The following is an 11,445-nucleotide window of genomic DNA, read 5'->3' as shown; positions in this document are numbered from 1 at the left end:
TCGAGGTAACCTCCAGCCTTCTTCAGGTGTATATTGTCAAACTAAGGAATCTATCTGTTGAACCCGGAAATCTGCACAGAATTTCAAACAGATTCCTTTATTTAATCCATGGCAGTAACTCGCTTTTGTTCTATCAGCCATAACTGGGTAGAAGTCCTAAGTAATTTACAATTGTATTTTGAGTGTCGCCCACTCTGAAGATTTAACTTCAACCTTCAGAAGAGTGTAACTTACAATTGAATTTTACCAAGATTCCCAAGTTTAGCAGCAAGATTTCTGAGTTCTAAAAGATGCACCTGAAGATGGTTGGAGGGTACATTGAAACGTTTTGAAAATAACACTTAAGGTGAGAACAGTAGTCTAAATAATCAAAATAATCAATCCTCATCTCAAAAATTCAGAAACAGAATTAAAGTAATTTATGACTTTTAAATTTCCTTGTAGTAAGCTTGATGGACTTTATTAACTTTTTTTTCAAATAGCAAAGAAATAAATTCCAGTTTATATTGATCATATATGTCAGCCTATGTCACGGTAACATATATTGAGCGAGTTTCTAACTGTATTTTGTCTAGTTTTTTATTTTTAACTCCTTTTCCAAAACTTACCGTGTTCATCAGAGAATCAGGCGCCATTTTTTATTTTCCAATACATCGATAAACACTGTATGTTTTTTCGAGCTGAATAAGCATATTACATTAAATAAAAACATTAAAAACATATCCAGTTAGGTAGAAAAGTAACTTATCTTACCTTTGATAACATTTATTTGTTATATTCAGATTCAACCGACATAAGTCTACAGATTCAACCGACATAAGTCCAGTTCAAACAGACAGAAGTATATAGAAGCCAGAAATAATTCTAAGAGAGTAATAGCGACAGCTAAGACAGATTACATTAAAACCACCAGTAAACGCATTGAAGCACAGAAATTAGGAACCCGGGATTTTTGGAAAATCTACAACAGCGTAGTAAATAATGGGCAGTCAACGATTCCCCCACTATCAAACAATCATGAGGTTGCTTGCACGGCAACTGACAAGGCAAATCTGCTTGCCAGTCAGTTTGCCTCAAACTCCACACTGGCATCGGCACACTACTCCCTCCCGACTTTCCTTTGCGGACAGACGTCACACTAGACGATTTGAAAATCACCCCTTCTCAGGTGCATGGTGTCATAAAAAACCTAGACATATCAAAAGCATGTGGACCAGATCTCATCCCGGCTGTGCTAATAAAAAATGCTCTGCTGAGATTGCTCCAGTTCTCTCCAAAATTTATAATAAATGCCTTAGCGAATCTTGCTTTCCCGACTGCTGGAAAACCACTTCTGTGGTACCAGTCTTCAAGAATTTTGGTGAAAGAACTGACCCACTAAATTATCGCCCCATTAGCCTCCTCCCACTTTTCGCCAAAATATTTGAGTCCTTAGTTAATCAAGCCCTAGTCCAACACCTAACAGCTGCTAAACTCCTGACTGACAAACAATATGGATTCAGGCAAGCCCATTCGACAGCAGATATCTTAACTGTAGTCTCTGAACATATATACTGTTCACTGGACAAAATAGGGGAGGGTAGAGCGGTAGCCCTTGATATATCTAAGGCTTTTGACAGGGTATGGCACGATGGTCTTCTAAGGAAAATTAGATCATATGGTATCACTGAAAGAATACATAATGTAATTAAATCCTTCTTAAGTAAGAGAAAAATCCAAGTTGTCCTCAACGGTCTTACATCTAAACAATATGATATAAATGCGGGAGTACCCCAGGGGTATATCCTTGAACCTTTATTGTTCCTGATATTCATAAATGACCTCCCTGATAAAATTGTTTCGGAGATGGGTATATTTGCCGACGACACCACCCTCTATACCAGGCATGAGGGGAAAACAAATGAACACATATCTAAGGAAATGGCAGAATCACTAGAGGATGATCTCCAATCTGTAGTGGAGTGGGGACAAAAATAGATGGTCATATTCAATGCTGCCAAGACTAAGCTTGTTTCCTTCAATGACTGCAAGAAACCTTTTCTACCACTAATAGCAATGACTAAGAATACACTGCCTGAAAGTACTTCTTTTAAACTTCTCGGCCCAACGTTTACAGGGAATATGAACTGGAATATGTACATTGAGAGCATTGCCAAGGCTGCTGCAAAGAAGGTGGGCTCTCTTTATCGTGCCAGAAAATTATTTATGCCTGAAAGTATCGTGTACCTCTATAAGGCTACCATTCGCCCATGTATGGAGTATTGCTGTCACATTTGGGCTGGTGCATCCGCTGCTTGTCTCTCACTCCTGGACAGGGTTCAAAAAAGTCGCCAACCTGATAGGTCCTGAACTGTCATCTAAGCTTTAATACTTTAATGGTGGCTGCTCTGACGAACTGCAAGCACTTGTACCTCCTCGACATGATTACCCCCGACAAACCTGACAAGCATCTAAGTCCCACCCCTTTACAGTAGAGATCCCTAAGTGTAAGAAAGCCTTTTACTCCAATAGTTTCTTCCCCAGAACTGCAAGTCTTTAGAACTCCCTTCCAGGATACTGCTTTCCCAACTGTACTGATATGCAGAAGTTCAAGTGTAATATGAACAAACATCTTTCTACTCATCTCCCTTCATAATGCCCCCACAAATTATGTCTCCGATAGTAGCACCCTACTTCAAAGTGGCACTTGCTTTGTTTGGGGTGAAGATTGAATAAAAAAAAAAAAGATATATATATATATATATATATATATATATATATATATATATATATATTAATTATTTATATTATATTATATATATATATATATATATATATATTAATTATTTATATTAATTGTAATTTTTATTTTATATATATATATATATATATATATATATATATATATATATATATATAAAATAAAAATTACAATTAAATTTACCAAAATCATCCAAGATGGTAAAATGAAAGTATATTATAAATATTAAAGAATTAATATTCATAAAATTATCTCAGGCAGATGTTAAAGCTCGATAAAACCAAATAGGAAATAGAGCTTATAATATGAGCAAACAGTTAATAAAATATGTTAAAAAACACTTTGAAATGAGTTAAAAGCATATTTAATCTGAAAAGGAAACACTAGATAAATGGATAGTCCTTAATCTGCGGAGTTTCGAAGAAATACTTTCCTTCTCATCAGAGGGTAGGAATTAGCAAAATGCGGGATCAGATTTTGCATTCAGAAGTATTTGATGAAACAACAAGTAAGTCAAAGATCTTACTTGAAAACAAAAAAAGTGAAGCAAAGGGAATATGGTGAAGAAAAAGGTGATTGCACATGAATGGATAGTCTGGTGGAAGATAAAAAATCCAGTGACGGTAAAATCCAAATGTAAAACTTCAAGAAAGTTAAAAGAATTTCCATTTGTACAAGTAAAATCCAAGGAAATCCCGTAATTGGAAGAAGATGGTCCATAATAATCCAAAAGCCATGGAGTAATTCACAAAAATGTGTACAAGGAAAAAAGAAAAGATTCCAATAATATTAATAAAAGAAAAATAAGATGTGCTTTTCACTCTACTTCCGAGACATAAATATAAATAAAAAAGATCAGGGAAGAGAAAGAGGAGAGAGAAAAAAATGATAATAAAGTTAAATATAAAATAAAGGGAAACAAAAGTCAAAATGACCCTGACAGGAAATGTTAAAGGCGCGAAAAAAATATATAGGGCAAAATAATATAGGTCAACTGAAATGTACAGGTTATCACTTAAAAAAAATGTCAACAAGAGTTGTTAGACGACACTAAATAGAAAATAAATAAATAGAAAATAAATAGTAAAGAAATAATAAATAAAAAAAGTAATAAAAAATAAAATATAAAATCGAAAAAGTTGTCAAAAAACAAATATATATATATATATATATATATATATATATATATATATATATATATATATATATTTGTTTTTTGACAACTTTTTCGAATCTATGTGTACAGTAATACAAACCCCGTGTTATTAGAGATTAAGCGAAAATATCAAAAATAAAAAGGAATAAAAACGTGATGATATCTGATTTACTATAGAAAACCCTTCGGGACAAGATCAAAGTGTAGTATCTGTTCCGGCAGATGCTGCACTTAAGATAATTTGTACCAGTCAATGGAGGAGAAACCCTCTATACTGGGACAATTATTATTTTTGGTAACCAGAGTGACCCCTTTTAGGGGAGCTGGTTTTTACCTCACATTAAAAACGGCCTTGTGCCTAATTTGCTCAGTGGGGGAGCAAATAAACACCATCTGTTCCGGCAGATGCTGCAAGCTATGACTAGCTATGACTAGCTATGACTAGGAAAGACCAGATGTGGGGGCAACCCCACATGCCTGACCTTTAACCAGCTCCCATTTCCCACCTCTCGGGAGCTGGTCCCCTTTTTCTCTTCCCCCTCCCTTCACTCCTCACATTAAAAATCGGCCTTGTGCCTAATTTGCTCGGTGGGGGAGCAAATAAATACCATCTGTTCTTCAGATGCTGCAGTGCTGCACTTCTATTTCTTGTTCTCTTTCGGTGGAGGAGAAATCCTTCACGACTGAGACAATTTTTATTTTTGTACCTTTTCTCCGCGTTAAAAAACTACCCTGGTGTCTAACTCTGCCCCGTGGGGAGGCATAGTAAATAGGTACTATAGAAAACCCGAAATATCTGTATATATGGAAGTTTTATTTGTTGGGTAATTATACGGAATTCACCGGTTGAAGTTACAAGCGCGTGGATGATCGTAAGTTAACGCTTTATGTTTTTAATAAACTTTTACATTATCTGATTTTCTCTTTAAATATCGCTCAAATTTTTCATTAAAATAGACGTAAATATATATAAAAAAAATACAACGTATATAATTATTCTGATTTGTTTCTATTTTTAAAACATAGTGTTTATTCGGTACTAGTGCAGAGAGTGATCCGGACGTAAATAATAACGCTATTATTTAAAAAGCTATTCTTAACATGGGGAGGGGGAGGTGTTTTGTACCTATTCTGTACAACCTTACAATTGAATAAAAAAAACATATCATAAAACTTAAATTAAACTTGGAAATACGATTTTAAAAATATCTCGGATCACTCTCTACATTAGTACCGTTTATTCATATAAAAAAAGGTCAATATTCACCATTACACCAACTGAAGACGCTTCAATATTTTCTTATAAAATGACGACGTCGGAAGGTTTTCGGGGTTTGTATTACTGTTCACATAGATTCGAAAAAGTTGTCAAAAAAACAAATATATAACAAATAAATGTTATCAAAAGCAAGATAAGTTACTTTTCTACCTAACTGGATATATTTTTTGCGTTTTTATTCAATGTAACATGTTTATTCAGCTCGAAAAACATACAGTGTTTACCGATGTATTGGAAAATTCAAGATGGCGCCTCCTGACTCTCTTTAACACGGTAAGTTTGGGAAACGGTGTTATAAATAAAAAAAACTAGAAAAAATACTGTTAAAAATCCACCGAATATATGCCAACCTATGTCACGGTAACATATATTGAGCGAGTTTTTAACAGTATTTTGTCTAGTTTTTTATTTATAACACTTTTTTCCAAATTTACCGTGTTAAAGAGAGAGTCAGGCGCCATTTTGAATTTTCCAATACATCGGTAAACGCTGTATGCTTTTCGAGCTGAATAAACATGTTATATTGAATAAAAACACGAAAAATATATCCAGTTTGGTAGAAAAGTAACTTATCTTGCCTTTGATAACATTTATTTGTTATATATTTGCTTTTTGACAACTTTTTCGAATCTATGTGTACAGTAATACAAACCCCAGGGGGTGACGGGTTATTTATTCCGAAAGCCGTTCTTAACAGGGGGAGGTGGAGGTGTTTATTCCGAAAGCCGTTCTTAACACAGAGGTGGGGGAGGTATTCCGAAAGCCCTTCTTAACATGGAGTGGTGGGCCGGGTTTATTCCCAAAGAAATGACGTTGAATAAACGTTTGCAGCGTGTAGATTTAACTACACACATAGTCTGCGCATATTGTGAGATTTTCTCTCACAAGGATGTCACCTCGGCAGAATTGAAGAAAACCAAACAGAAATTATAACAAGCTCACCTTAAGACTTCAACGTAAATTTTATTAAAGTAAAAAAGTCCATGTTGCAAAAGATGTGTCATCTTCAGCTATCTGCCACTATGGGCGGGTAACGTTCCCGCAGGTTGGAGTTCAGGTGTCTTCCAAGATGGATTCTGCTAGCTGAGCATCCACGAGGTGTCTTTCGAGTCAGCCCAATGGCGGACAAGCAGGTCAAACCGTAGACCTTAATTTCGTCTTGACATCAAATTGTAGCACAAGCATGCAAATATAATTCACCCTACTTAAGGGCATTGGTAATTGCAATGATAATGTTCCGCTCCACATTTGGGCATTAAAACGTCTCAAAGCAACAAAGTATTTTTCGCTGCCTCGATTCAAGTGAGAAATCCACATGTGTCCAACTCTGCGTCTTTTTGGATTCTGATCTGAAAAAGGGAATATTGGCGCCAAGAACATTCTCGGCAGTTAGTTATAACATGCAATTTGATTGGTTAACATAATTCCATGGGCGGAGAATCCGTCAAATAAAAAGCTTGCTTATTTCTGTAGAATTTCTTACAATATTCACTAAATTCATATTCATTAAAACAACAAAGATGGCGGCCAATTCAAGCTACTAGAAATTACGATGCATAATACAGATATTTATATCACAAAAACTATTTGTCTGTGCTAATTTTCCCTGTGATATTCGTGTTCAGCATGGCCGAAAACCTCTAAAATATGTTGATTTATCGAAAAATGTTGAGGTGTCTTCAGTTGGCATAACAGTAAACATTGACTAAAAAACTTTACGAGTCGAACTCAGCTTTCCCTTTGAGATAAGTAAACAGTACTTGAACTTATTGTATTTATTTCACATTTTATCAAATTTCTAAAAAATATTTGGCACTCATGCACTCATGTTACCATGCTGAAATAATAACATTAGTATTTAGAAAACTATTTTAACATCGAATAAACTTGAAAATATGATTTTAAAAAATAGCACGGTAACATAAGTGCATAGGCACTAAATTTTTAAATCAAATTTATTTAAAAATTATTTGTGTAATTTAATTTCTGAGTGGTTTTTTTTTTTTTTTTTTTTTTCAGATACTTTATTCAAAATGTCCCGAAAATCTACAATTTCAACTCGCATTAAAAATGTAATGAAATTTTCCGGTCCACCGTCACCATTAAATAAAACGGAGCCTCCAATTTACCGACAAATTATTCAATATAGTTACTATGTAATAAATACCTGTCCTCACCTTTCGAATTTTGCTATTTCCAAATTAATAACAAAGGAAGTCATGGATATTTGGAAAGCGGTTTATCCATGTTTACCTCTTTTGAGTGAAATGACTATTTTAAAAAAGGTGACTATACTATGTTTCAAGAAGGCCAAACAAATAAATAGAAAATCTCTCCCTGCCTCCCAAAAGAAATTCTGGACAGAAAAACTGGATTCATTATTTGATATTTCATCTTGTTCTTGTAAACTCCCAGTTTTCAGTTGTGACGACTATCGTGTAAAATGCAATAAAGAAAATTGCCAGATTGAGCACATTATTTGCACCTGTCCTCTTCAAAAAATGGTAAGTTATTTTCTATTTTTTCCAATGTCTTTGTGAGATAACCTTATATCAAAACCAATTTCTATATTTTAACATTATTTAAATATATAAACTATTTTTCCATTTTATTTTTCATGCAGACTAATTTTTATATTAATGTGGTTAGATGTATTTTAATATAAGTAAAATCTAATTTTTCAGGTTCCAGTTGAGGACCGTAAATACCTAAAGGATCAGAGGGGCAAGGGTACTTTTCAACTTGGCTCAGTCGATAAAAGTGTTATAAAAAAAAAAGTGAAAAGGAACAAAAGGAGTTAATAAAAAATGTACATTCACGACCAACACCTTCAACTGCAAATCTTCAGAGTAATATTTCCTCCCCCCTCTTATTCATCTTCTGAAAATGAAGAATCAGAAGAAGAATAGAAAGAGTCATCCAAAAGGCCTTATAGCATATCTTCTAATCTTGGAGCCAGCCTTGCTCTTGGATTTGCAGGCTATGGGCCTTTTTATACCCAATATTAATATAAGCAATATTCTTATTGATAAAAGTAAAGTGGACAGGGCAAAAACTAAAATGAAAACAACTGCCCCCAAAAAAAAATGAAAGTGTGGAAAATCTGATATGCATTGGAGTTGATGGGAGAATGGCTAAGAATACATTGTTTTATGAGGAAATTGTGGAGGAGAGTGGACGCAAAATTATGAAAAAAAACTAAGGCACCACAACGTCATTTAACCTTTACTAAAGGGACAACATGTGAAAGTAAATATCTGACAGAGTTCTTCCTAACAGTGGTGCAACAGGATCTGTTCATGCAGAGCAATTGGTGGATGTTTTACATGAATTAGCGGTACACATGGACGATAAAACGCTTTGGATAATCACAGATTTCAAGGGTGTTCTACTAAAATCGTCATATTTTAAAAAAACCAAAGCAGTTTAAGTCTTCAAAATACCACCGTTTTGTTTGGAAATGAATATACTTTCAAATGAATATATTTTAAGAGTTTGAAGCAAATAAGGTGATAAAAATGTTAATGTCATAAAACAGCAGCATTTTCAGTAAGATTTTGTAATGCCCCCCCCCCCCCGATTTGTAAATGCCTATACCATGCTTGTATTAAGAATATTATCATGAAATTTGGCAAATAACTAGAAAAGATATAATTTTTAATAGTTTGGGGTGTCCGAAAATCTTTTAACTGCTCATATTTTTGTTGTGTTAAAAAATAAAAAAAACTTCATGACGAGTATGAAAAATTTTGAAAACTGTTCTTCGAACAGACATTGTTAAATAAATTGATCTTTTTAGTGTATTTATTTAAAAGTTTAATCATCACTTATTTCCTCTTGTGGTACTGAGCAATTTAATATCATGATACCTAGAAAAAAAATTTTCTATTTAAAAATAAATATCTAAAAACTGTCTGTAGTAACAGCAGCAACAGCATTACTATCAACAATAGCATTGCACTAGACAAATGTTTTTTTTTTTGTTTTTTTTTTTACTTTTTATTCCAGAACAAATTAAAAAAAAGAAAACCTGAAGATACAAAAAATGTTCTTACATATTTAATCGGAGCTATTTTATTATCAGAACATAATTAGCTTAATTAGAGCTAATTGGTTATCAGAATATATAATTAAATCAATCCCAACCAGTCCGGCGTTATTTGTGGTCAAATTTAAAAAATATTTATATGGTTGAAAAGACAAAAAAAATAAGTTTTGTAAATAGGTAACATGCGTGCACTTTTATCCATTGCGTTTGTTTCTAACGGTAAATTAAACTGTTTGGTTTAAAAAAAAAAAAAAAAAGAAAAAAAAAAAGATAATGTAAAATATGATTTTTTGTTTTTTTATTTTTTTGTTTCACTTGTGCGAGCAGTACCTCCCCACACCGTCAATATTTGGTTTTTGTCTTTTTTTACAATTTTTTTCAGCAGATTATAATCAAATAGACACTTAACCTATTCAATTATTAAAAAAAAAAAAATGCAAAATCAATATTTAAATATTTGTAGGGTGTGTGTGCTCAGTTTCTAGTGAAGTTCCTACTTACTTGCCCCCCCCCTTCCACGAGGGCAGAGTTAAACACAAGGTCAGTTTTAATGTGGGGAAAATCCAGCTTCCCAGAAAGGGGTAATCTGGATAGGAACAAAAATAATTGTCTCGGTCATGAAGGATTTCTCCTCCACTAATAGGACAGAAAAGGCAAAGTGTAGCATCAGAATACTACTGGATCTTGGCCCGACGTCCGGGTAGAGACTTAAAACCCGTCTTAAACTGGAGAGCTTAAAGAAATAATGTATCACTTGGACAAGAAATGTAATTGAAAATAAAAACCAAATTCCTCCAAAATTTGGAAACAATTTTTCAACTTTAGCAAAAATTGTTTTTGTGGTATTTTAATAGGTGGGCAATAAATACTTAATAAAATTTCGAAACGTCACGTTTTCTGTTAGTGATGTCACTTGTTTTAAATAAAATTTATTTTTGTCTGTTTGTCGTAATTCTTGTAAAGTTTCACACTCCTCATTTATGTAAGTTTACATATTTAAACATAATTTGATGTTCAAAATCTAAGGCATAACATCTTCAAAAGCCAATAATTATGAACCACTAACCGTAAATATGGGTGTCAAACATCCTCTTAAAAAAATAATCCTACCGCTAAGCCTAGGTACGGGTGGCAAGCCCCCTCCTCCTCCTCCTCCTAAAGCCTTTAGCCCTAACAATAATGCTGTTCGAGTGGCAAGCTCCCCACCAACAAAATTACTCGGTAGGCTACATATAAGCGTCTGAAAAAGAAAAAAAAAAAAATTAGCAAATCCTTCCTTAAAGAAAAGTACACGATTTATCTCCCATAAAAAATAAATTGGTTAACTGTCCTAAAACGCTAGAATGGTCTCCAAATGGTCAATTATTTTACATTAAATTTATGTGAAACCAACTCCCACTCTAAATTCTAAAATTGTTTTTGTTTTGTTTTGTTTCTATCAAGTCTTCAGGATGCTCTCACATAATTTCCCTTATCTCTATCATTAACTCAAAGTCAGAGTGGCAACCTGCCCACCCTCTCATAATTACACAAAGACCCTCTTAAGACCACACATAATCGTCTTTAGAAAAAAAACTGTGCAAGATTTATCTCCTTTAGAAAAAAAAAATGGTTTAATGCTTTGAAACGATAGAATGCCTCAAAATCATTTTATATTAAATTCTAAAATAATATTTGTTTATCTTTCATTAAAGTTTTTCAAGGTGTTCACACATATTTGCCTACAAAGGTAAAATCACATATTTTGAAGAGGTGGTTAGATGGGGGGGGGGCGGTTTAACAGAAGGTATTAATCTACAATAATACCAAAGAAATATTGCAATATATTCATTTTTAAACAGTTTAGATTACGATTTTAGTTATTTGTACATAAAATGCATTACAATTTAGCTTTGAGTTCTCTAACTTTTTTTCTTTTAATGAATGCATGGCATTTTTAAGGAATTGCAGCATATTTATGTGCATTTACTGCAAATTATTTGGAAACCATTAATTTCTGGAGATTTTCAGAAGCATATTCAGATTCTTAGCTCAAAAATACACTTGTACAGTAAACTTCATTGCTTAATCTTCTGCTTTAACAAAGATATAGAATTTTTACTGAAAAAGTAGTGTAAAAAATGTGACAAGATACATATGGTCTTAAATAGGAAAAATATCCAAATGTGTGAGGCACAAAAATAGCCAGAACTTCCTTAATTTTAATTCGATTTTAAAAATTT

General features: G+C 33.3%; 1 long non-coding RNA gene across 1 annotated transcript; it reads left to right on the top strand.

The window, feature by feature from the left end:
• The first annotated feature begins 4,730 nt into the window (after positions 1 to 4,730).
• Positions 4,731 to 9,509, top strand: LOC145299718 (uncharacterized). Its single transcript, XR_013871970.1, has 3 exons — positions 4,731 to 4,768; positions 7,195 to 7,679; positions 7,860 to 9,509. It is a non-coding gene; the product is annotated as an uncharacterized LOC145299718 (long non-coding RNA).
• Positions 9,510 to 11,445: the final 1,936 nt, after the last annotated feature.

The sequence above is a fragment of the Euprymna scolopes genome, chromosome 2 (genome assembly GCF_053919585.1).
Source record: "Euprymna scolopes isolate OS-2025 chromosome 2, ASM5391958v1, whole genome shotgun sequence".
NCBI lineage: Eukaryota > Metazoa > Mollusca > Cephalopoda > Sepiida > Sepiolidae > Euprymna > Euprymna scolopes.
Note: the sequence above shows the minus strand (reverse complement) of the source record. Positions and strands in the feature narration are given on the sequence as shown.